General features: G+C 37.8%; 1 protein-coding gene across 1 annotated transcript in view; it reads right to left on the bottom strand.

Moving 5' to 3' along the window:
* SUGCT (succinyl-CoA:glutarate-CoA transferase) overlaps positions 1–25,709 on the bottom strand; it is a gene marked incomplete at its 3' end in the record, with an annotated part of 342,799 nt that overhangs the window by 159,683 nt on the left and 157,407 nt on the right. The window lies entirely within an intron of this gene.

The following is a 25,709-nucleotide window of genomic DNA, read 5'->3' on the forward strand; positions in this document are numbered from 1 at the left end:
TTCTCCACCTCATTGTGGTTTATCCTTGTAGACTCTGGCTGTTCGCATGGATTTAGCCAGAACTACCGTACTGGCCCAAATATAAGGCCCAAATACTGACTTCAAGTATAAGGCCACCCTCATTTTTCAAGGACACACAGAAAAAAAACCAGCAAAATTTATTTAAAAATAAATAAATAAATAAAAATCCCCCCCTGGCACTTCTTAGACCATCTCCTCCAGCCTCAGCCTCCAAAGACCTTCCTCCTCCCGATCAGCTTGCCAGGCGTGCTGCTGGGGGTCAGCTCTTCAAGCACAGAGTCTGGACCAGTCACACCAGTCGCGCACGTCCACAGCTGGAGCTGGACTTTGGCAGAGCAAACGGGTGGGGACGGATGGCCTACTTTCCTGCAAGCCTTCCAAGCGACATGGTAGACTACTAACATCTACCCTTCTTCAAAGCCCTGAAGTGAGCGGGGCTGGGCGGCTGCCTGCATCAGGCTGGCAGGTTCAGAAGGCTCATCACTGACTTGGGGGTTTAAAGGAGGCCACAAAGTAAACCCATGACTTTCAGCTACAGGAGTAAGTGGTTGTGGGCTTTTACCTCAAGTTTTGCCTTTCAACCAAGCTCCATAGAAATGTAATGGAGAACTGGAAACACTTCTCCTTCTTTTACTTCCCCCCCACCTCCCCCAGCAACATATCTAACGAATGGTTTTATATGGCTCCATGAATCTGTACCCTACAGATTCATGTTTTTAATCTTTGAGTTAAGTCTATGATAATTCTTTCAGTAGTTACTGATTTGTTGTTTCCCTCATTTCCCTTCAGAGGTATAACTTTTGCTTAAACCTTCATAAAGGCCGTGATCATATGCTTGTTGTGGGAATATGGGAACAATTCTGCCCTTACTACCAAGTGTGGTAGCAACCCAGACCAACAGACCTGCACTGAGTAAGAATCTTGCAAGAGTAAATCCTCCAACTTTAGAAAGAATGGAAAGGCAGGACGTGGACAGGCATATATTTACCAAAACATATAAAAACCTCCTTATACAATATTTACTTCCTCGTTGCAGGTGCCAACTAAACTGTGAAGATAAACTCAAGAGGTTGGATGTGATCCACCACATTTTCAGAATTTGCTGTCAGGTATTTTTCTGGTTATTGGACCCTGCTTCATTAGGATACTGAGCAGGAAATAGTAAAGCAGCTGCTAATTATTTTCTAGAATAAACCTAATATCATTTCTTGTGACCAAAGTTTGCTGGGACACATACAATCAGAAGTGAGATAACTTCACCTTTGGGATATAAAAATCAGCTGATTTCTGAGAGATATCTGTGATTCAGAGGAAGCAATTCATTTTTTAGATAATGCTATTTGCGGATAAAGGGGAAACTGCTTTTGGCAAAAAAGGACAAAGACTGCTTGTTCATGACCTTCCATAAAGATTCTGATCATGCCAAAGCCATTTCCCTTTACAGACAGGTGGGCTAACGCCTGGCAAACAGCAGGGGGGAAAAACGTTGTAGTCATGGTGTATGAATAATGTCAGTGATTTCTCAGATAGTATCTCAGAAATTTAATGGCTACAGTGTGGCCCGGAAATGAGCCGTAATGAACAGCGTCGAATCATTTCATCTTTAAATACAGCAAGAACAAAGTCTAATAATTATCCACAGCAGCTTAAATTGAGAAAACCACAAACGGATTTGCTGTTCGAAAGGGAGGAAAAAGGCTAAGAAAAGTTGTGGCCAAATGCTGAAAGAGTTAATTTAGGTCTCTGAATGTCAGACTCCTGCTTCCTAAGCACTGGCTCAGAGGTTTCTGATTCAAGTACATGGCAGAAAAGCCAACATGCTTTTATCAGACGTTAGTGTTTACAGAAGCAATACAAAACAGGATTTTGTTGAATGTATATATTACGCCAGATCAAACTATAAATTGAAACATCTGTGTCCAAGTTTATCTCAGATACGGCAAGGAGATTATTTGAATTGTGTGTTTCCTTTTGTGACCTTTTTAGATGTGGCTTTGTTTGAAAGGGGGAAGGGGTAATTTTCTTAAGTTTTTATTCCTAAGCAACAATGCCAATAGTCCAATATAACAGCAATATCTTTTAAAATCACCCAGCTGAATAGCAAAAAAACCTTTAGTAATTTCCCAGTATTGTTATACAGGGAGCTCTAAAAAATAAACTATAGTCATATAAATAGAGGCATGTAGTTTTAAGCTTGCTACAAGCCATTCATGACATAAGCATTCAATTAAAACTGCTTTTATGAGCAATAATCACATTCTGAAAAGGCAAACATGGATGGTTTGTGGATATAGCCATAATGCCTGCAAAATTAACTTAAAAAAAACAGGTAAGCATAGTTCAGTCTCTATGCTACTTAAATAAAAGATTTTAAAACTCTTTTGTTCCTGCCTCCAGGACACAAGGGACAGGAAGATGAATTAAGGATTTTTTTAATTATTTAAAAATATGGTAATTATTTGCTTTTATGCAGTCATATTATCATAAACCAATCTTAGTTTAACTGAAACAATGATCTCAATATACAAATTTTAGTTAAGGAAGTAATAGAATGGAGCAGCTGTAGTTTCCAATAGTATAAATCAGGCTAACTGGCAGCAGTATAGCAGTTTAAAGCAGCAAGACAGAAACTTTTAGCTTTATAGGCCCCTCCACATTTACCCTTGAGCTGGAAGTGGCTTATGACAAAGTTTTGCAGTAGCCACCTCTCCTCTAGAAGCATATATTGTTTTAAGACCCACTCTTAAACCTATAGAAGCCACTTTCATTGCACTGACACAACATTTACGAAAGAGCCGACAATGTTTTCAGGGAATACCACTTCCCCCGTTCTCCTGACTCTCCCCGTTTATCCCTTTAGTCTCTTTCTTTTCAATGCTATTTCTTTCTCAGCTCCTAACCCACTGCCTATCATGCAAACTCTCAAATTACCTACTGTAATTTGTCAGAAATAGATCGAAGTAAGGGCTGAAAAGGGTTAATGTAAAATAAAGCAGAAGATCAATATTTTAGGAGATGAACTAGGAGGGGTGATATTTGGTATTTCAGAAAAGAACTCTTCTGGACCACAATATAAACATATTTTACAATATATACAATATATATACAGTGTACAATATAAAACAGAAGTCCTCTGAAATTCTGCCGCTTAGGAAGACCATGAAGGGCCATCTCCTCACCTGTTAGAAGGCATTTTCTAGTTTTTCACATCGTATGCCACACGAGCTGTGGTGTCACACATGCCAGCAGAGCTATATTTGTATTATTGTGCCATTAAATAGAGCTACTTTTGAGGCCACTGACCACACCGCATACCATATTGCATAGCTATGAGTAAAATGGTGACTAGATTTTATTTTATCCCCTACTGGGTTTTATTTTACCATAAATTCTTCACCATTCAGAGGGCAATAGATATAGACACATAGTTTAAGACATAAAAAAGCACAAACAGATCTTTAAGGAACTTTAATGCTGACTTGAACAAAGCTCAGAATTATATCCCATTTCCTTTCACTGATCTGCTGTTGACTTGTGTAGGAAGGGTGATAATACAGACTGTCAGGGCTATTTGAAGGGATGCTTTGCTTCTCACACCTGAAGGAATGGAGCATTAGAATCTATATTCTCTGATATATGACTTTTTAGATTCTCAGTTTTTGGGGGGGAATTTTTGAATTTCAAAATGCTTGGAAAAATTATTTGGAAAGAGTGATGGGAGTGCTTACAGACTTCTGGCTGAAGTTTCTCATTATGTTTTTCATTAGAAAAATTTAAAAATTATCAAAAACATACAGTTTTCACTGGCAAAACTGGTTTCAGTCAAAACTTAAAAGCAGACTCTGTCTGAATTAGACTCAACTTTACCCTTTCAAAATGACATCCTGAAGTCTGTCGGTCTCAGTTCCTCTACCTACCTCATAGCCAGTTACAAAGTCAAACGAGTGCCCTGCCATGACTTATGTCAGCTGAAGCTCCATATCCACAAATATTTGGAAAATCTTCCATTTTTTAGGAAAAGTTGTATTACTTCGCTTCACTTCTTCCATTTTATGTCGAAGAAATTATCTCCTTCATATCACAGGAACATAGGAAAAAAAGTGTGATAATCCAACTTTACTATACAAATCCACCACTGAAAACGATTCATTCAGAATCCTGTACTGGTATTGAACTGAAGAGATTCTGGCAATAGCTGAAAGACAGCAGGGCAATGAAAATTCAGGAGAAACAAATAGCTCTACTCCCTATTTGCAGAGAGACCTCTTACACAGTAGTTAATTATTGTGTAGTTAATTATTGTGTAGTCTAACATATCTCCCCTAAATATCAATATAATATGAACTGGAACTGAACAAGAGCAAACTGAAAGAGACATGAATAACAAAGTTTATCTCTCATGATCAGGTGGATTAGAAGGTTTTGACAGAAAGCTTTCCACCCTGAAATCAGGACTGCAAAGGCAGATGATTTTCCAGGAAGGAGATCCATTGACATCAACACTGAACAAGAAGTAGTGTTCACTTCACAAGGGTATCACAGTAACAGCTTATTTGAAACTGCCTTATGTCTACTAAAAAAATAATTTTAACATTTTTGCTAATCACTCCCTATACACTAAGCTTATCAAAATAAGCTTTCCGAGTGGATTTAACACCACAGTGTTTAATCCTATTTGGTTATTTTTTCAGATTATATTTTATTGATTCTGTATTTCAAAAACAGAACTATCACTTTACCTGGAGAAAACTTCTGGCATGGAAGGCAGCAGTTTATGATGGTGACAGAAGTATGATAGACCCACTGCAACCAGTTAAGAAGTGGATGAGACACCTCAGCACTTGCTATGTAAAGTTTGCTGTAAAAACTGCATTGGCATCTAGGGGAGCAGAACCATCTCCAATCAGCTGCATGTTGAGTCAGTTCCACAACTCATGATTGTTTCTATCAGCCTAAAGCAGTATCTAAATGAGATTTTGAAGTATTTTTACTCCACTTTTCCTCATCTTGTGTCTGTAACACAAAAGCCATGGGTTTCCACTGTTCTAGATTGTCCCAAGATCTATACCTGTACAGACTTCTTGCATGAAGCAGCATTCAGCACTATTTGGCCTGGTACTAATGGGGACAGAAGACACAGAGAATTAAAGTTACAACCTGAAGTTTGCAAGAATGTCAATCAGTGGAAACGGAATAGTCACTCTGCAGAACTAAACACTCCAGTTCTTTTCACCACTTTCCAATACATGTGAAAACAAATTTCTTTGACAAACTTCTTTGACTTTGAAAAGCAAGATAATGTACGATTTCATATTTTTGCTTTTGGATGTGTTTAAGTACCATTCTCTTCCTCAACAGAAGATAAGATAAAGAACAAAAAAACATGTGGCAGATGTTATTCACTTTGCTTAGTGTTGTAGTGGAAGGTTCTCAGTTAAGAAAAAAGGAGGTAGAAGATTCTGCATGCAGTAGGAAAAAAAAAAAAATCCTGCCAGGACAGCATAGACTCCAGCAGCCAAAGTAGTAATGGCTGATACCAGCATTCTTCAAAGCCATTTCTGAAGTGTGAAAAAAATTCTCTCACATTTTAAGAAATATTCATAGTATTAATTTTTTGTGACTGATGTGCTTTTCCTCTGAAGTCAAGAAAAAGAAAATGGCTAATGGACTGCTAAAATGTTTCAGTTCCAAGTCTGTACTCATCTATTCTGAAGACTATATATTATAACTAATTTATCAGGATTTGCAGTTTTTACCTAGCAGCCTTGAGACTTTAACAAAAGCTTATTATTTATGTGCACAGAGTTCAGATGGTCTTGTTGGAGCTTTTCTCAGGCCTGGGATTCCTTTTAAACTTTTTTTTTCCCCTCATCTTCTGTTCAACAGTGGTAGTTTATATCCATTAATCCATCTTTACTAGGCAATTTTAAAACCTCAAAATGAAAATTAATTGGTTTCTTGATTTGTCACGGAGTTCTTCCACAGAGGAGAATCTTATGGAATATAAAATCATTGGAAATTAGAGGAATGAGGTTTTCTTTCCTTAGATAAATAATCAAGCACAAAGACAATAAAACTTCTGGTCCCCCCATTTGCCTTTAGTCCAGAAATAAAGGAAATGTCAATTCAACCTGACAGCATATCAGATTTGTCAGTTATCTGTCGTCTTGTTTTCTTACCCTGCATCTCACCACTACTATTTCAGCACTTACGACTAAACACAGTCTTGTGAAATGTAGATGATCAGATGTCCTTCAGTGACATAGCTGGAGCCTTCACCTGATTGACTTGGTCACCACGTGTTGATGGTTCTACTGAAACACAAGTCAAGCTCCTAGGTGGCAAAACCTCTGTGGTCAGATCTACACCATGACAAAGAAATATGAAATTAAATCTGTCCCAAACAAAGATGGAGCACGGTAGACTAATGAAGATTTAGGGCTTGAGAAAAAAGGTCAATAACTGGCAAAAAAAAAAAAAAAAAAAGGCAATTATTGAATAGTAGCTCCCTCTGCAGACATGCTTATTTCAAACAGCACATCTTTATATTGTTTCACTTAGTCCCTTTGAAAGAGAAACCACAAAATGGCTGCCTTTGAGACTAAAAGCATCCATGTGGCACGTTAGAATGAAACACTTACGATGCTTTAATGTCACTTCTTTTGCCAATGGCTTTCTTGTCAGGCAAAAACAAATTCCAACTTTTTTCACTCAAAGCAGTTTTAGTCTCTAATAGGATTTGCAGCTGTATAATATCATTAACCTCAAGAGGCTTAGAACATTCCGGGGTCCACAGTGGCTAAAAGCAGAAGAGGTGGAACAATCAAACTACAAATATTTTCTACAACACAGTCGTGAAAGCACAGGCAATGCTGGCTGAAGAAGGAACAAAGCAAAGCATTGAGAACACTCAGTTCATTCCTTAGGTAGTACCTGTTGAGAGAGAGAAAGGGTTGAAAGTGTGAAGGCTGTATTTGCCTGCACAATGCATAGGGGAACGCAAAAGCACATATTCAACCTATCCTCCCTCTACTGTAGGACTGTTTGCATTCCCCTGCTGCCATAATTTGCTCAGACTCCAAGCTGTGTTTCAAATGGACTAGACTCCAGAAATGAAGGGAAGAAGAAGGAAAGCAAAAATTCTCAGTTAAACCTTGATTTGAACTGCTTCTGGAATTTCAGAAAATGTAATCATTCCCCCTTCTCTTCAAAATTAACATGCATTTCCTGCTTCTAAATAAAACAAGAAAGAGAATTCCCAGAATACTATAAGAATGGTTGTTAACAGTGCAATCAGAAGAAAAGGTCAGAAACTTTACAAGAAAGTATGTCATGAAATTTCCAGTATGGTTTTGCAAACTTCATAGCATCCAAATATTTTGGAAAACGATCCAAACTTTTAATAATAATAATAAAGTAATAATACTTAACATTTACCCTTTGGGGCTGAATAAGTACACTAGAGTATTCTAGAGAATATGAAGGAAAAAAGAACCTGATGATTCCCAGTTTTGATCTTGAGTATGAATCAGATAAAAAATACCTGGTAAAATTTCATTCTAAGAGGTATTTCTGTGTTTCTTCATGTGAGTCTACAGATAGACACAGTTTAGGGATTACTTGGCAGAGTATGGATGATTTTGCACGTGCCCATTTTTGTTATGTGATTTTAGTTGAACACTCTTTTGTGCATATTGCTTCGCAGACTTGTATCATCTCAGCATTTTTCAACTTCTGGATATCTACATAGCCAACCTACGCTGCACACAGAGTGGAAGAAACAACCAACCAGAAAACCTCCAGCCTTTGATGCACACACTTAACATCCAATGTACAGTGATCTACCTGTGCTTTCTCTTGGCCCTGGCTCTGTATCATGCAAGCAACTCCTGTGATTGTTATAATCTCAGGTCCTTGGAAGCCAGTCTGTGACCGAACTACCTTCACTACATGCAGTCAAAAATAACACATGCTCTCCTTAGCTGCCTTCAAAGCTCTGCAGGAGGGTGAAGAACACACTGCCACCATAGAGATACCCCATGTTTTGCACAATATAGTGGCTTTTTACCTTGTTCGATTGCTTTGATAAAGAGGCACACTGGGGCTTGCACAGTTTGAAAGAGCCATAGGACATGCAGATCAAACATTGAGCAGGCAGAGGCACAACAACGCGTTACCGTGGTGGAAGTAGAGAGGAAGATTACATAATATTCATATGGGGGGGTGGGAGAAATCATGTTTCATTACAAGTATGTTGTTCAGATTAGCCAAACTCTACCTTCTTCATTCAACCAATTCCTTGTTGGACATTGTCTCATAAAATAAAGCACTCCTCCTTTATATTTCTCTATTTATGATACAAATGAGGATAGCTGGAGCTTTAGCGGAAAGAAAAAAAAAAAAAAGAAAAAAAAGAAAGAAATCTTAACCAAAATGTGACCTTAGCAGATGTAATCCAATCTGATTTCCACTACATTAGCCTACGAATGCTTATGCAACTGCATAGCACAGCAACTGAGAGACAAAACAATGGAAGTTTTAAAGCTTTATTTATTGCTCGTTCTCAAAACATTCAATCGCCATTATGCTTCAACTGCCAAATTTAAATTAGAGAGTTAAAAAAAAAAAAAAAAGTACTCTTCAGGGGAACATTAGAGCTCTATAGAGAGGTGTGAGCTCAAGGAGATGGAGCATCTGGCTAGAGACCAACTTGCCTATAAGTCCAGACCAAGTGGACCCATATGGATAGCTTTTAGAAAATCATAAGTGCTAACAAGTAGGAAAATTCCCTCACTTCTATGTTCAGTCTCCTTTTTTGGCATTAGTAATTAAACTGAACTTACTGCCATTAGCAGATTACAGAAACTTCCATCAGAATCTAAACAATTTTCATATAATCTAATCGCTTCCTTATTTATTCATGTTTACCCAAAATTCTCCTCCTCTTTCAGTTGGATTGCTATGTAATATTACAAAGCATAACAAAAGCTGTTTTGCTACTAATTAAGTGCATCAGAGCAGTTTATTAATCTCTTCTTGCAAAAGCACAAGGAAAATGCATCAACTTTCAGCCTAAAGTTTTAAAGCATATTAGAATTAGTAAAGCAAAAGGTCAAAAAGATTACCACTGAAGTTTTCTTATGTCCTACATCTAAAGACTGCTGGAGGTATTTAATCATTTACACTTTTGCTAACATGCCAATTCTATACAATGTTTAGCAACTAAGTTATAAATCTATGCTAGTGATCAATAATACATTTAAACCCATCTCTTGCATAAATTTGGCACAGGCCAGACATTTGTAATTTGCACAGCTTTTTTTTTTTTCTTCTGTCTTTTTTTTTTATGCGGTATGCAACTGTGCACTGCTTCCTTTCTTTGGTATTACCCAACTAGTGAACACATGCAGGACATTACTCAAACTCTTAATACCAGTATCCCATAGAGTACTCTCCAGAAGTCTGGATTTATCAAAATATCTATTGTAGAGGAAATCACTCATTTACCTTGCTTGTAAATTTTCTTTTTTCCTCATCAAAACTTAGCAGAGGAAATAAATGTGGGAAATAAATTATGTAAGTTTGTTACCTGCTCTCTGACCTATCCTGCTTTTGCATAAAATTAGAAGTAATAATTTTCATACTTCTTAAAAACTTGTGTGCTTCATGAAAATGTAAAACTGAAAGAGAATGAGATAGATAGTTATTCCCTTAAAAAAAAAATCCACCAACCAGTCCTCTCTCCAGTGAATTTAACAGAGGCCTTCACATCAAGAACTTAATATTTTTTCTCTGCCACAAATTTTATATATTAGGTACATAAGTATTACATATACACACAAATAAGTATGTAAGTATAAATTCTAAATACATAATTGAGTTATGAAGTACTTTACCTATTTTATGATGGGAAAACTGTATTTTACAAGTTGTTCATATCTTCATAAAGAATAGTGTTATGTTCCGATTGCTCATGAATGGTAGTTAACACATGGAAAAAGCACAGTGAAGAGCAAGAAGATTTTACCAATGGTACAATGATAGGAGCTAACCCTAGAATCATGCCTAGCATTTATCTTACATTTCCTCCCACCTCAAAACATAAAAAACTACAACCTGCCACATCTTCAATTAGTATCTCATCACAAATTAAGTTTAATATGTTCTTTCTTATGTTAGCTAACACATCTTTTTACCTTTTGGGGTGCACTGTTAAGTGATTTTCCTAATGCCAAAGAGTACCTCACCCTCGGAACCAAATCAGAACCCACAATATTCCCAGACAGATTTACGCTTAATCCATCAGATACCACAGTCCCCTAAACAGCATGCGGTCATAATCTGTCTCTATTGCTAAGCTAGAAAACAAATACGGCAATCAGACTCCTGAAGAAATGAAAAAAAATGTGATAGCCTGGAGAAGAAAAGGCAGCAGGACACAAACCCAGTGGAAGCTAGGCTATGATTCAGAATGAGGTACATTCTCCTCTCTTCCCCCTAAAAGAGTGTTACTGCTAAAAACATTGCATAGACAGACGTATGTATTAGGGTAAAGCCCCGGTTATCATTTATGCACTTAAAACTGTTTAACCATGCAGGCAAAAGGAAAGAAACAAAAATAGAACAAACAGGCCAACCCCCATGACACATCCTGATCGCGATGGATGAACAATGAACTGAATATTTCCAGCTGGACAGGAGCGTCATCTCAGCACTATGTGATGTATTAGCCAAAAGCCAAGCACAGGTTTCTCGTTTCAGTCCAGTGTTAGACAGTCAAGTCAACTCTTTGAGAAACTGGTTTTCACAGGAAAGTAGATTTGAAAGTCTCAAATCAAATACACTAAAAGAATAAAATAAAATGTAAAAAAAAAAAAATGGTACAAATCAGTCACTGCCTGACAGAGTTGTCATAACACACTTTCTCTCTTTATTTCCTTCATGACATGAACTGAGAATACAGAATTCTCTGCTGAATAGTTTTGATTCACTTGCATACGGCTTGCACTTTCTTTATCCAACAGAAAGGTATACTGTAAAGTTGAGTGAGGCTTGGGTTTTTTTATTCCCCAATCACTCTTTCTGCCAGTTTTTTCATGCTCTCTTGTTTTGCTTCAAGCTTCAGATGCAAGAGAACTTGAAAATAAATGGTAAAAGCCAAACTGAAACCACCATGGTTTACTACATGGACAATCAAAATCAGTGATACTTGGCAAAATTTCAGCTCACAGCAGTTTGGCCTTACTCATTTAAAAACCGACCAGTTTGCAGCCAAAAAAAAAACCACACCTAAAAAAAACCCCACCAAGCAAAATTTTGAAATATCCTGTACCTTCCTGGAATCCTAAAAGTGCAAAAAAAGTTTAAGCAAAATTCTCCTATAACACAGGACGTCCCGTTTCTTGTCCTGACAACCACATGCTTGATGTAAAGCCTAGTAAGTGCCCTAGCACTTACATTTCCTGGTAAGTTACATGGGGATGCTGACACCTCTTTAGCAAAGAGCTTCGAGGTATACAAATAAAAAGTGCTAGGGAACAGATAAATTGTATTACAGAGATTATTATTTCATTTTAAAGTTTATGGTTATATCAAACATAAGTGTCAAAACAGTAAAGTGGAGTCATGAACATACATTTGTTAACAGAAAAAAAGTAGTACATTGTGTACGTTCAACTTTATCTTTGAAATTTTCTACACTAACCACCTATGTTTTTTGGTTACTTAGCAATACTGTATGGCTTCTAGACATGACTTTATATTAGAAATTTTGGAAATTTGGTGTTTGAGTTCACAACCATGACCAAGAAAAAGAAGTTCTTAAATTTAAGATTGATACAATTGCAGTACAAGGTAGTTTTCCCTCCTTTTTATGGCATTCCTTTGTGTATACCATTCTAGATACAAAGTCAGAGATAGATTTCATGGCTGCTTTTATGAAAAATGATGGCCTTCCTAAGTTCTCAGTGTTGCAAAGTTATGTGAATTGCATAGCCAGTGCTTGGGGCGGGGTGGGGGGGAAGACTGCACACTGACATACTGAGAACTTTTAAACTGATGATGAGTTATTGCATGTCCGATGCTCCTCAATAAGTCTCCTCACATGCCCTTGGCTACAGTAAATACGATGCAAACTTTAAAACTTTTGTGTCAGTGAGTAAGGTACATTACCTCACCTTTTCCACGCACCCAAAAAAGAAAACCTGGGCACATGGACTCAAGGTGCAACAGAAGACAATCTCTGTCAAAGCCCTCAGAGGGGAAAGCCTGCCGCTGGGTACAACCCACCCATTCTGCCCTCACCAGCAAGTGGGACTGACGTACCTCACATCTAGTGAGCGTTATCCAATGGCACTGATCAACATGAAAGATTTCTCTCTTATTTTGACCCTCTTTAATAAGTGTAATCTAAATATCAACTATGCAAAGTAAATTGAAATACTGGTTATTGTCTGCATATCAAAAGCAGAAAAACAAAACATGGAGGGAACTGCATCTTTTTGGAACTGTGGGTAAAAAGTGTCCTACTACAAGAGTAACATACTCTACTATAAGCATTTCCCTCATTTTTCATTTTTTGTTACCAATAGCAAGGGTCTTAAGGGCAACATTTCGCCTATAGGTCTTAGATTGGGAAGAATTTGTCCTAAAGTATCTTTTCCCTGAATGTGTCTCTCTCTCTCAATCTGCAACAATATGGTCTGATTTTGAGAAAGAGAACATTGCCAACTTCTATTGATTTCAGCAGGGACTGAGGAGGCATTTTCCTTAAAGCTTCCTCAAACTAACTTTATTAGTTGGCCTAATAAAACTACCATCTTTCCCTGTAATCTCATCTCTGAACATCAGGTGCTCAGTCTCTCTCAGGTGCCTTTGAACTAACTTAACTCATTGTGGATTTTTCGATGAAATCTCCAAAATATATGGCTCTTCCACAGACTACCTACAACCTGAATCTCCTAAACTTCGGGGACAAGTCTATACACAGAGGTGTTTCTACCACACATCTAGGACTGATCACTGTTCACCTGTACACATCTCCTCCTGCATACCTTACCTTCTTGTTAATCCTCTTCTCCAGTTTGCCCAGAGACAGATAACAGTAACCTAGGACAGATACTGTCAAATGATACACTAGTGGCAACGTTCAGCCATGAAGAGCATCTATGGTTTCCACATTAAATATTACTCTTTCTGGAAAGAGGATGCAATAGCAATTTGTTTTAAAAAGATCGGAGTTCATTAGCACCCTGTACATTGTCACACTAAACAGTAAGGGGAAAATACATTTTCTGTTTTAGCACAGCTAAAGTTCTAACAGCAGCAGACGAGTAGAGGAATCTACTTTTATTTATATATGTACAGATATATACACATATTTATACAAACTTTATATATATACACATATATTTATATATACATATATTAAAAAAAAAGTAAGCAGTGGTAAATGCTATTCCCAGGATGAACACAGGAAAAAAAATTAAATATAAAACGAAATACCCAGCTTCTCCACAAAGATACCTTTTCTATGGCTTTCACGTTACCTAAATCCATCTGTCAAAGCAGATTCTGCCATAGGTCATGTAACTGACACATCAAAAATTATGGCTCTGATTCAGGAAAGATTTAGTCCATCCCTGTCCAGTTAAGCATTTAAGTATTTTAAGTACATGCTGAAAGTCCTGTCGAAGTTATGGACTTGCCCAAGCAGTTTTCTTGAATGGGGAATGTTGACTTGAGTGAAGCTTATAAGAACACATTTATTTTTGAGAATTAATGTCCTCCCTCATCTGAAAACAAGACCATGAATAACACACAAGACTGGGGATCAGCGATGACAACACAGCAAGCGTCAGAGAGAGAGATTTATCTTGACAATCTGCAGGAAAACCTGCATAACTCTAACCAGTGCCAAAAGTGCCAGATGCAGGACTTTACATAAATGCAATAGAAATTGGAGAACCTTAAGGTAACAATGACTTCAGCCTCTGAAATGTAACACAGGGAGTGCATGTCCACAGTGAAGTCTGCAGTGCAGCTGCAGGACAGCTAAACATATCCTGTCTTTAAATGAGGTCAGGCAATGAAGGTACCTGACCCGGGTGTATGGTGGCTGTATGATTTGTTAAAGATAGGAACTGATGTGCATTACAGTTGCTTCTTCAAGCTGAAACACGGATCGTAAAGGGTGGGTATATGAGTACCCAGCTGTGGGACTGTATTATATATGCCACCTATGTAAGGACATGTCATCAGAGCAACACCTTTCACATCTAAATTACACTATACTGCAGCAATGGAGCTTCACAAACACCAAGTTCAAGTTGAAAAAATGTTTGAGTTACCCTTCAGGAGAAATATAGTACTTGGGAGGGAAAGGAAAAGGCCACAGGGAAACAAGCCCCATTACATGGCTTAGAATCTGTGCCACGAAACTCCATTTGGGGAGGGGAGTCACAACATAAGCAGTGACCCCTAAAATGTGTTGATATTGCAGCCTTGGATCTGCCCATTCCAAAGATGCCAGATTCAGCATATGCCAGTAAATCTGAAGTAGAAGACTCACAAGAGAGAAGGCGGGAATAAAAATTCACACTGGTACCTGGAAAATTGATCTCTTCCTGGAAACCATAATTTAATTTTAATTAATACACATTTCTAAAAAAAAAAGTTAAATGAAAAACGTAAGTCTGGTTCCTATCCGTTTTTTTTTCAATCAGAGAAAAGACAGTGTACAAGAATAATAAACTAAGCTATAAGTAAATCCAGCTCATGGATTTACTTATAGTCAAATATAAAGCAGCTTCAGTGCTTGTGAAAGAACGGAAACTTCCTTTCTTCAATGACTTCCAAAATTCTGTGAATGACATTTTAGCATTCATCAGGGTGAATTCTTGTCTTGCAAATATACTACTCAGGAAGTTTCTGGTTAGCAATTAGTGAGATCATATGTAGTGGTCTATACAGATTAAAAGACAAAGAAATGCTCAAGAGTGATTAAAGATGTAACAATATACACATTACCAAGCCTAGAAGACAATGAAGGAGCCCTGTGTCCTTTCACAGGCATTTTGTTCTCTCAGTCTATATCCATATCTGTACGTTAGATTCTGCTCATGGCAGCATCAGAAGAACAGGAATATTTTCAAATAGTCAGCTTTGAACAGGCTACCTCAGAAGAAAATTCAGCTGAAAAGGTTGAGGAAGAATGCTGTTCTAGAAAAACTGTAGTTTACATTCTGCTTCACACCTGGCCTACATAAAACGTGCAGAACCAAGCACTGCTTTCTTCCCTGGTTTCTATCTTGTGAATGCTAGAGCGTCAAGCATGACAAAGTTAGCTAAAACCTGAGAAAGTGGAAATACTACCCAGGCCCCTGCTCCAATGCCCAACGGGAAGCTAACGACGAGGAGTGCAGAACAGGGCTCTGCTTTGCAGCTCCGCCACCAGAAGGCTCCACACACAGCAGCGGGAAGGCTGCCCGAAGGCAAGGGAGAAACCGGGCTGTGTTTCTGCCAGCCAGTATACCCTCTTATGCCCAATACCCCTTCCAAGAGAAAAGAGGGTAAGGCACCAAGAGAAAGCCCCTCAGTGCCCTCCTGGTTCAGTGGGATAAAACAGCTCCTATAAAGCAGGGGGGTCCTCTCTACGTCCATTCTCCAGCGCCATGCTCTGTATGACCAGTCCAGCCAAGGCTGGCCTCTGATTCCATGTACTGGCACGGCACGTTGCAAGGGGTGGGGGCTGCACTTCTGCCAGTATGAGCTCTGTTCCGAGAAAGAGCTACTTTAAAATCCCAACACCTCTACAAGAAATTTTACTGCAGCTCCTCTATGCCAGTTACATAATGCAAATGTAAGTTTTGAACTTTGCTGGCTGGGGGGTGCAGAGAGGAAATAATTTGAAAACAGCTGCTTTTTCCAGTTCTTCTACCAACCAACTTGTTTTCTAAGCCTGGCTGTGTTACAGCAGTCATCACGTTACACTCACTGGGAGTATGCCTAAGCATACACATGTACACGCATGTCTGAATGCACACACACACGACACTAAAGTTATAATACATGTGTAAATTTCATTCTGTATTTACTCATTTGCTGTAAGCACCATTCCTAATGGAAAATAGACCATGTCTCCTTTTTAAGGGAATGATTAGGACCACATGTTTCACCGACTCTCATGTTGAGGACCTTGCCGATACTTAAGAAACCAAATTACTAACAGCATACTAAAGTTATTTCCCTGGTGGAAACCACTGGCTACTAACTTAGTGAGTATGAATACATTTGTCCCTAAACATGCAGGTAATCATCATATAAAGCCAGAGGCCTAAAATGAGTAGGTATGGGGCAGATGAGAGCAAGGTTCATATGCAATAGTAACATATTCTATAACCAAATGACTTTGTTTATCTGAAAAACCCAGTATTATATCACTTTTCCTAAAGAGAATATAAACAGCACATTTTTGAAGAAACAGTTACTTAATGTGCAACTTGTCACCACTATCAGCTTTAACATAATAAAATACATGTGGAAAATCCCTTGAAGCAAACCTTCTGCAAAGCAGATTCTTCTCTAGTCTGGGTCAGAGGGTGTGTATGTCTATGAAGGAAATGCTATCTCTCTCTCTTTCACACACCCACTCACTGTAGGTCATACAGCAGAGCTCACTGTTGTGATGTGTCTGCTGTATGCGTGGCATCAGCTCCTTGAGGTAAAGAAATTACCGTTGTTTCTTGGGAAGCATCTGTGCCTTGTAAAGAAAACCAACAAATCACACTTCAACATATTAAATAGCAGCACTCATTGAAATTTCAACCAAGGATCTCTAAAGTACTTTACAGACAATGAATAAAGCATGTTTCAGCAAGGTAAATACTACTCTACATATTTTGTAAGGATGGAAACCGCAGCACTACCTAGCTGAATACCTTAATCAAAATCACTCTGAAAAACCATGGAAGTGAAAAGCATTACAATCAAGCTCCAGACTCTCTAATTTTGGAACCACGAAACTTCAGCCTTTAAGTTTGGGTGAAAGTTTGCATAACCTCATCTGGCAAGGTACAAAGCATCTCTGGGCAGTAGATAAAGCCTCTCATTTGTCTTTGACTCAATGAGCAATACTGCTACCAATATGCCAGGGGCAGGCAAGCCAGGGCAGTTTGCCCCAAATATTATTTTAAGAGGTTACAGGAAATTTTCCATTAAATGAATCATAGCACCCCCTCTATTTTGCACTAGGCTCCTAGGCAATTGCTGTGTAGGACCCTGAAGAACTATTCTGGCATTAACCACATTTTCTATAATTAAGCAAACTTCAGCCTAGCCTGATAAACCTTTCCTAGCACAGTTCTGTCAAGATGATTTTGACAACACAACTGTTATACTATACCTTTGTCCTATGAGCAAAAGTTGATAATTTTTTCAAATTCTGAGGTGAGTAGTAAATAATAATGAGAAGGCAACCATTACACCCTTATTTCTTTTAACTTCATAGCCTTAAACTTAGACATCTGAATCAAGAATACCACCTTTAAGCCATTCTAGTATTTTATCCCTTATGGTATCATGAATCCTGAAACTGTTCAAATTATTCTGTGCCACTATAATTGTTCTCAAAGTTTATGTCAGAAACAGAATAACCTGTTCCATTTCTTTAATCAAAGAAAAAATGTTATAGCTGAAAAACATTAAGAGCAATAGAGAAAACAGATGAGGAGGTATAGATATGTAAATTTTCCATTTACATATAGCATGTATGTAAATTGGCATTTAATGCCATTACATAATTATTTTTGCAGTTTGAGTTGACATTTCTTTTCATTACACAGTAGAATCTCTCCCAAACCTACTCGCAAAAGAGACTTAGAGGTGAGCAGCAGCAACGGGTTAATAAAAGATGGTATGCTGTTAGATAAACCTTTTACAGGTTTGCATCTGAAAGTCGTAACATAACCTTTTATTTCATGTGTCACTGTGACAGAAGGTTTTCAAGGCAGAGTTCTTGAAACTGCAAGATGTTAAACAGATGTACTGTACAGTCTTCCAGATTTAAATCATGAGAACTGCATTTGCAGCCTGTGTGTTGTATCCCCATTTTTTTTTCCCTTATCAGCTTTGGATGCTTTAAATAAAACCGTCTGGTTTATGTACCTTTTTCTTCAACTTTTTTTTATACAATGGACCCTAAAAATCACTCCCCCCCCCTTTTTCTTTTCTTTTTCTAGTCTGAAAAAAAAAAAAGAAAAGTTATTCAAAAATATGTTTTTAGGCAGGGACATCTCTCTTTGTCCTTATTCTGCAGGTGCTGGCAACCTGATCCAATTCTTTAGTGTAAAAAGTCATCCACTGTAGAAATAGGCAGGAATGATAACAGTAAAAGGAAACAAATAAAACCAGATCTGCTGAAATTTCAGCTTGAACATGTCCCTAAACTACTGACCTATTGATAATCTCCTACATTTTCAGTTTCAACTGTTGCTTGCACTCTGGCAAGCCTCTATTAAAAATGTTTGCATAGTCATACAATTTAGCTCGCATATCCAGTCAGATGCCACCACTTGCGTCCTTTGAAACAATTAATGTAATAGTACTTTAAATACATAGTTAGAGTAGTTTAGATCACCTGGGACCTTCTGATCCAAATCCCTTCTAAAGCAGGGCTAGCTTTAAAATCACGTGAGGCTGCTCAGGGTCTTGTTCAGTCATGTGTTGACTATCTCTAAGGATGAAGATTTCACAGCATCTCTGATCCAATGTCTAACTAATTCCACTGCAAAATTTTTCTTCCTTATATCTAATCAGAATTTCCCTTGCTGCAGCTTGCGTCCATTGTCTCTCATCCTGTCAACATGTGCTTCTGGTGCTATGATTTTACTAATTTACTGCAACATGGAATTAGTATTTCTCACAAGGGTACATTGCTGACTCATGTTCAACTTGATGTCCACAAAGATCTTTAGGTCTTCATCTGTGAAGCTGCTTTCTACCCAGCCCGTCCCTAACCTGAACCTGTATTGCTGCATGGGGCTATTCTATCTCAGGTGCAGGACTTCACATTTGCTTTTCTTGGACTTCAGGAGTTTCATTTGTCCAACCTGTGAAGGTCCCTCTGAGTGTCAGTCCTATCCCCCAGCATATCAACTACTCTCCCCAATTTGGTGTCACATGCAAACTTGCTGAGGTTCAGTCAGTCCCACTGTCCATGTCATTAATGAAGAGTTTAAACAGTATTGGCCCCAGTATGGACCCCAGGGAAACAAACCATATTTTATATACCACCAGGTATACAAAGGCTGAGCTCACAAACTGTATTGTATGTTCCATGCAACACTGCATGAAATAAATGAAATTGCCAATTAATAAAAATATATAAATTCACTAAATTGGACAAAGTATTTTGTGGTAGTCGGCACAGCACAATGGCTAGAACTTATACTATATCATAATAGCATTTATGCTTTTTTTGCATTGATGCATAGTTTAATTGACATTGCTGCTATTGTTCCTAGTTATTCAATGCTACAGAGAAACATGGCATCTAGATATTGAAATCACAATTATTCCCCCGACAAAGAAAAAAAGGCCCAAAGAATCTGCATGGCAAAAAGCCGGAATAGGAATAGCCGTATTTCCAGCAGAGGGAAAGAAAGACTAGGCATATATTGATGAACACCATAGCAAACATTTCTGAAAAAAAGCAAAACAGCAACACCACCTAGCTTTTCATCCATGCAGAACAAGACAAATCATTTGAGGAGGCAGTTGCAACAGAAACAAAAATATGAAAAAGAAACCCTTTACAGGAGGAAGAATATATATGAAATTCAATAATGAAACTGAAACTAAATATTGTAAGTGTACACTGGTACAAAGTAAAAAAAGCATGAGTAATCACACTGCTGCGAATGCAACACTGCACAAGCAGCATGCTGGTTGACGGACCGGGAATGCTCAGCACCTTTCAGATTCAAGTCCCTGGCACCGTTTGAGTTTAGGAAAAGTCCACCACAGGTAGAGACCCCATCATGCTCTGAAGAAAGCATATATAAATTGTTTCTGTTGTAGCCATCTCTGTCTTGGCATTTACCTACTTAGAAACAAGAAAACATATTCCAAAGCCCTGCCATGCTAAACTGCTCATAAAACACTCCTTGCAGAAATTTCTGCTTCCCAGGTGTTTGGAAGCAAGGAAATGCACAAATCAACAGACAAGTCTTGCCACTGTATGCAAAGCCATGAAGTTAGCCACACTGCTGAAGCTTTAAATCATTGACTTATTCAAGACAACCAACTTCAGCCAGAACATTCTGCCTAAATATGAATATAAATGAAATAATAGTTTTCCTAAGCTGCCTTCTGCTGTTACTCATCACTAAACTCGTCTTGATATATGGCACAGTATAAAACAGCATCAATTTAAAAAACAGGGAAACATTTTAAAATGTGTAATATTTAACTGAGTTCAAGTCAGCTGCAAAAAAAACAAGTAATTGCAACTGTTTCAAAAGCATGTATTACTTGTACAGCGTAGAAAGCTGGATTAAGTCTGGTTTTCCATCTGAAAGTCAAAATTTTAATAAAAATTTGTGTTTTAAAAAGTAAAAAAGAAAAATCTAGAGCTTTGGCATAAATCTTCCAAAGAGTATGGAAAGTCAGAATGCTCAATATATTTGGAGCAGTAAGTGAGCAAGAGTTTGTTAAAGAGATGAACTTTATATTTGGCATTAACTTATTTTTAAAGTTTCTAAACACCAGAGCTGTGTGAATTATCTCTAGACAATCTCAAATCAAAAATTAGACCAACTAGAAGGGGTGGAGTGGGGGTGGAAGAAAGCTTTTTCTCCTCAGTATGAAGAGGAGCTTATAAGAAAAATAACAGACTTTTTAGCAGGGCCTGTAGCAATAGGACAAGGGGCCAGTGTTTTAAATTAAAAGAGGGCAGATTTCGACTGGATGCAAGGAAGAAATTTTTCACAATGAGGGTGGTGAGCCACTAGCACAGGTTGCCCAGAGAGGTGGTAGATGCCCCATCCCTGGAAACATTCAAAGTCAGGTTAGACGGGGCTCTGAGCAACCTGAGCTAGTGGAAGATGTCCCTGCTTATTGCAGAGGGGTTGGACTAGATGACCTTTAAAGGTCCCTTCCAACCCAAACTATTTCATGATTCTGAGATCTTCTTTGGACTGCATGAGATGTTCTGACTGAACCAAAGACAGCCATTTATACATCCCTGCTGTGAACCACTTCTAGACTCCATTCATAGACCCTCTCCCTGCTCCGCTTGTCCAAAGTAGCTGGTGGGTATCTTCAGCTGTTTTGTAGGCAGCTTATTAGAGCAGAATAATGTATGACTTTGATTAATTTACCTGAGTACTGATATCATTCCTCTTTACAGGGGAAAAAAAAATAAATCCCATCTTAATATTATCATAATCATAATAGAGTAACATAATATTTATGCCAGTGACTATCCTTCTAAGTGGAGGGAAATATTTCTTCATATCTGAAGAAAATGCTTCATCATCTTCTTACTAAATTTGTTCACATTTAAACTTTTGAAAATATTTAAAACTAGTTGGTGAATTTGATACAAATTGTAAGTATTTTTATGTATTCCAGAACCACATTTTAGTGAATGATTCACCAAAAAAAGTATAATATGCAATGTACTTTACATACAATTTTGGAGTCTTTCAGAACTTCAGGCAAATGTAATGTTTTACTAAGTAACCACACAGAGCAGCAGGCAGAACTCCTGTACTCGGCACTGGAGAGGCCATACCTCAAATCCTGTGTTCAGTTTTGGGCCTCTCACTACAAGAAGGACATTGAGGTGCTGGAGCGTGTCCAGAGAAGGCCAACGAAGCTGGTGAGGGGTCTGGAGCACAAGTCGTACAAGGAGCGGCTGAGGGAACTGGGGTGGTTTAGCCTGGAGAAGAGGAGGCTGAGGGGAGACCCTATCACTCTCTACAACTACCTGAAAGGGGGTTGTAGCAAGGTGGGTGTTGGTCTCTTCTCCCGAGTAACCAGCGATAGGACAAGAGGAAACGGCCTCAAGTTGTGCCAGGGAGGTTTAGATTGGGTATTAGGAAAAATTGCTTCAAAAAAAAGAGTGGTCAAGCATTGGAACAGGCTGCCCAGGGAAGTGGTTGAGTCACCATCCCTGGAGGTATTTAAAAGACGTGTAGATGTGGTGCTTGGGGACATGGTTTAGTGGTGGACTTGGCAGTGCTAGGTTAATGGTTGGACTTGATGATCTTAAAGGTCCTTTCCAACCTCAGTGATTCTATGATTCCTTTAGCCCAATTTATTTAGAGTAATTGTTTTATAAAAAAGCCTAAGACAGAGAATACAAAAGAAAGAAACAACCTGCTTTTAAGCTGCGTTTTCCTGTTGGGAGAGAAAGTCAGGCCCATACACCCGTTTGTTCAAGGAAGCAGAGAAGAAATGCTTATCTGTTGAATACTTCTTTGCTAGGAAGGCTACATACTAGTACGAGGCTACACACATTAGGAAAAATCCTTTGCTTTGGTAACAGAAAACATTGTGAAGTCAGAAAATACACTTAGTATTTTACTTTCGTGAGAACAGCTGCAATGACTCTTATACAGGGGAGTAAGCGGGAGAGGGGAGAACTTCACCATTTAACCGAACCAACTAAAACATGCAGCCCGTAAACAGAGAAAACATGATGGCCGTTATCAACTACAGCAATCTCCCTATGCATACTTTTATTGCTTTCTGTAACCTCTTTGGAGATTTTGAACAAATGCTAAAATTAGAAATGAAACAAGAATTTGGGACATAATAGCTTTGAGAAGATTATAACTTACTTCGTTTAGCAGAAATAAAAGAGACAGAGGTTTTCTAAGCAAGAACAAATTTCACATTATCTTTCATCCTCTGGCATCATTTCAAATACAGCTAAATCAAGCTGCAATGTATTTTACATGCAATTTTAGACTCTTTCAGAATTTCAGGCAAATGTGACGTTTTACTAAGTAACCACACAGAGCAGCAGGCAAGACTCCTCTGCAACAAGACTATGTTCTGTTATTCTACAATTGGTCAAATAATTCCTAATTACACTTTATACATATAAATGTCAAGCTTGTAATTGCTCTGTATATGTTTTTATACTTTGGTATAGCATTTCTTTCTTCCCACTTAATTACATAATAGATACAAAATGCAGTAAGAAAAGTTCCCGACGAAAATCTTGAAAAAATTTTTATTTTAAAAACATAAAATCTATTTATGAATCCCCAGTTACTTCTGTTGTCACCTGCTGAGCAGTCAAGACTGAGTAATTAGCACTAAACTCTCCACCCTTCCTCAAAAAAAGTGGCCTCTATAAATGAATTGGTGATCTAAAGTTAAATACTCATGTCGAAGTATATTTCTACCGACCCAAAGGCTGGCCTACCTACTGGCAGTTTCATCACAAAAAAAGCAAGCAGTGAATTCACAAACGAAACTCAATGGCTATCTGTAGAGCAGCTACACTGCTTTTTCTGTAATATACCTTGTCTTTTCAACATCCACGCTGCTTGGATACTGATAGTTTACACTAATTTTTAATTAAGAGCATAGCTAAAATACAAACACTAGTCATACCTAAGTAAATACTTCATTCCAATCGCACCTATCACCCTACTGACTTCTGAGATTTAGATGGTCAGTTAGAGAGCTACTGCAGCTAAGACAGCAGCACTGGTTTTTGCCCCTTTGATTTGACACAGGCCAAACTGATGCAAAGCAATAATCTCAAAGAGAGTACACCTACAGTATGATGAGTACATCTGCCTTTCCTTCTGAAGCAGCTGAAGGTTTATATCCACAGAATTTGGTACATTCAAAACAAAAATTCACTCAAAACAGACAAGAAGGTTGAAAAAGTGCCTTGTACTTTGAAATGACAGTAATACTTCTTTCTACACCCTTTCCTAGATGACTTGTGAAGACATAAACTATTCCCACATGCTTTCATTTCATGTTTATTTTCCCATCACTCATCTAAAAAGAGAAGTAAAATGTACACAGTGAGAGTGAATTTGTTTGCATTTTGCTCTAAAATAGGAAAAATGCCTGGTTTGAAGAGTCTTCTGTAATAGCAAAGATGTCACAAAGAATCTATAATTTGCTGTTATTTTTATAAACCTGCTTGTAATATAGGGTGGAGTTATATATCTACTTGATTAGTAATTGCACTGGTCTTGCTGTGCCTTTAATTTCAATTAGAATAGCTGTTTGGCTGAATAACATTTTAGTTTTTTAGATTCTGAGAGGACATATTCAGAGGATAAAGACATGAAAGTATGTTATTTAAATTTCCAAATATTTTGCAATTTCATTGTGGAGACACTGAATGTCACCTTCCTTTAATAACACATATTTATAACTGGCACCAGTTGTAACAGCATATTTACTAGAGTTATAGCTTATTGACAGTGAAAAGGCAACTAAAGAAAAAAATCAGTGTATAATAAGGGCGTAACATCTGTGTTTGAAAACACATGATTTACAAAAGCCTCAAGTATGCATTCCTATTAAATGCATATTCTTACACCCTAAAAATAGTATGTAACACTGAAAAATCCAACAAGTTCTTATAACTAATAGGGCTCACCTTGCAAAGTATCTTTTTTTTCAAATATATCAGTTTAGAGTGGAGAATAAGGAATACCAGAATACTGCATCAATATAACTTAAATTCCTACTAGAATATACTACACAACAGGGTGAGTTGTGTATAAATACTACATCCAGAAAATACACATTCTATAGACAGTAAAACATAAATTCCAGATTTAATGTTAGATTCACAAGGGAAATATTAAAAACCAAGAATCAATACTTTGAAAAATACATAAAGATGAAAAACAATGCCATGAAAGTAGAAAGTAGTAGGATTAAAGCATCTGCATGCTGCACACTGTTAGCACTTTTCAGTATCAAGGTACACATAAGAAGAAAAAATGGAAACTGTAATTTGCTATGGCAGTTCTGAACATGAACAAAAAACATATCCAAAAACAGCTCAAGAAAGTCACTGAAAGATGGCCAATTCCTACATAAGACACATACATTAAAGGTCAGATAGCAAACCTATGTGGGAAACTGTGGGATATAACAGAGAGATTCCTTTATCAAAACCGTGATCTTGATGAATTTAGTACCAACTACCAAACAAGAAGTCAGGTTTATCTGCCGGCTGTATCAATAGAAATGAATATAATGATAATAGTATGATAATATCTTGATAACTTCAGAGCCTGAAAGATGCTGTCTCCCTTCTGAAAATAATGACACCAGTCTACAACATCCTTGTATCCTGTACATGGTAACCCCTAAATCTAAGGGAGCATCATGACATAGGAATTTGGGGGCATTTGTTTTGCATGCTCAAGTTGTCAGTAAATATTCTTCTCTTTTGACTTCATTATTTCTTGGGGTAGGGAGATGAAGAGGGAGATTTTTACAAAATCTGTTATTACATAACTGATTTAAACATCAGTTTAAAGTTTCGCTAAAACTCAAAGCCAGTATCTTGATGACTGGAACAGAGACTTCAGCTGCTTTCGAGAAATGGGTAGTCCTGAGCATCAGAGGAAGAACTACAGAAATCCTAACTTCTCCATTTTTCATTTGCGACCCTGTGGAAATACAGTATCTGA

This window comes from Phaethon aethereus (genome assembly GCF_964289735.1).
Source record: "Phaethon aethereus genome assembly, chromosome: 2".
Taxonomy (NCBI): domain Eukaryota; kingdom Metazoa; phylum Chordata; class Aves; order Phaethontiformes; family Phaethontidae; genus Phaethon; species Phaethon aethereus.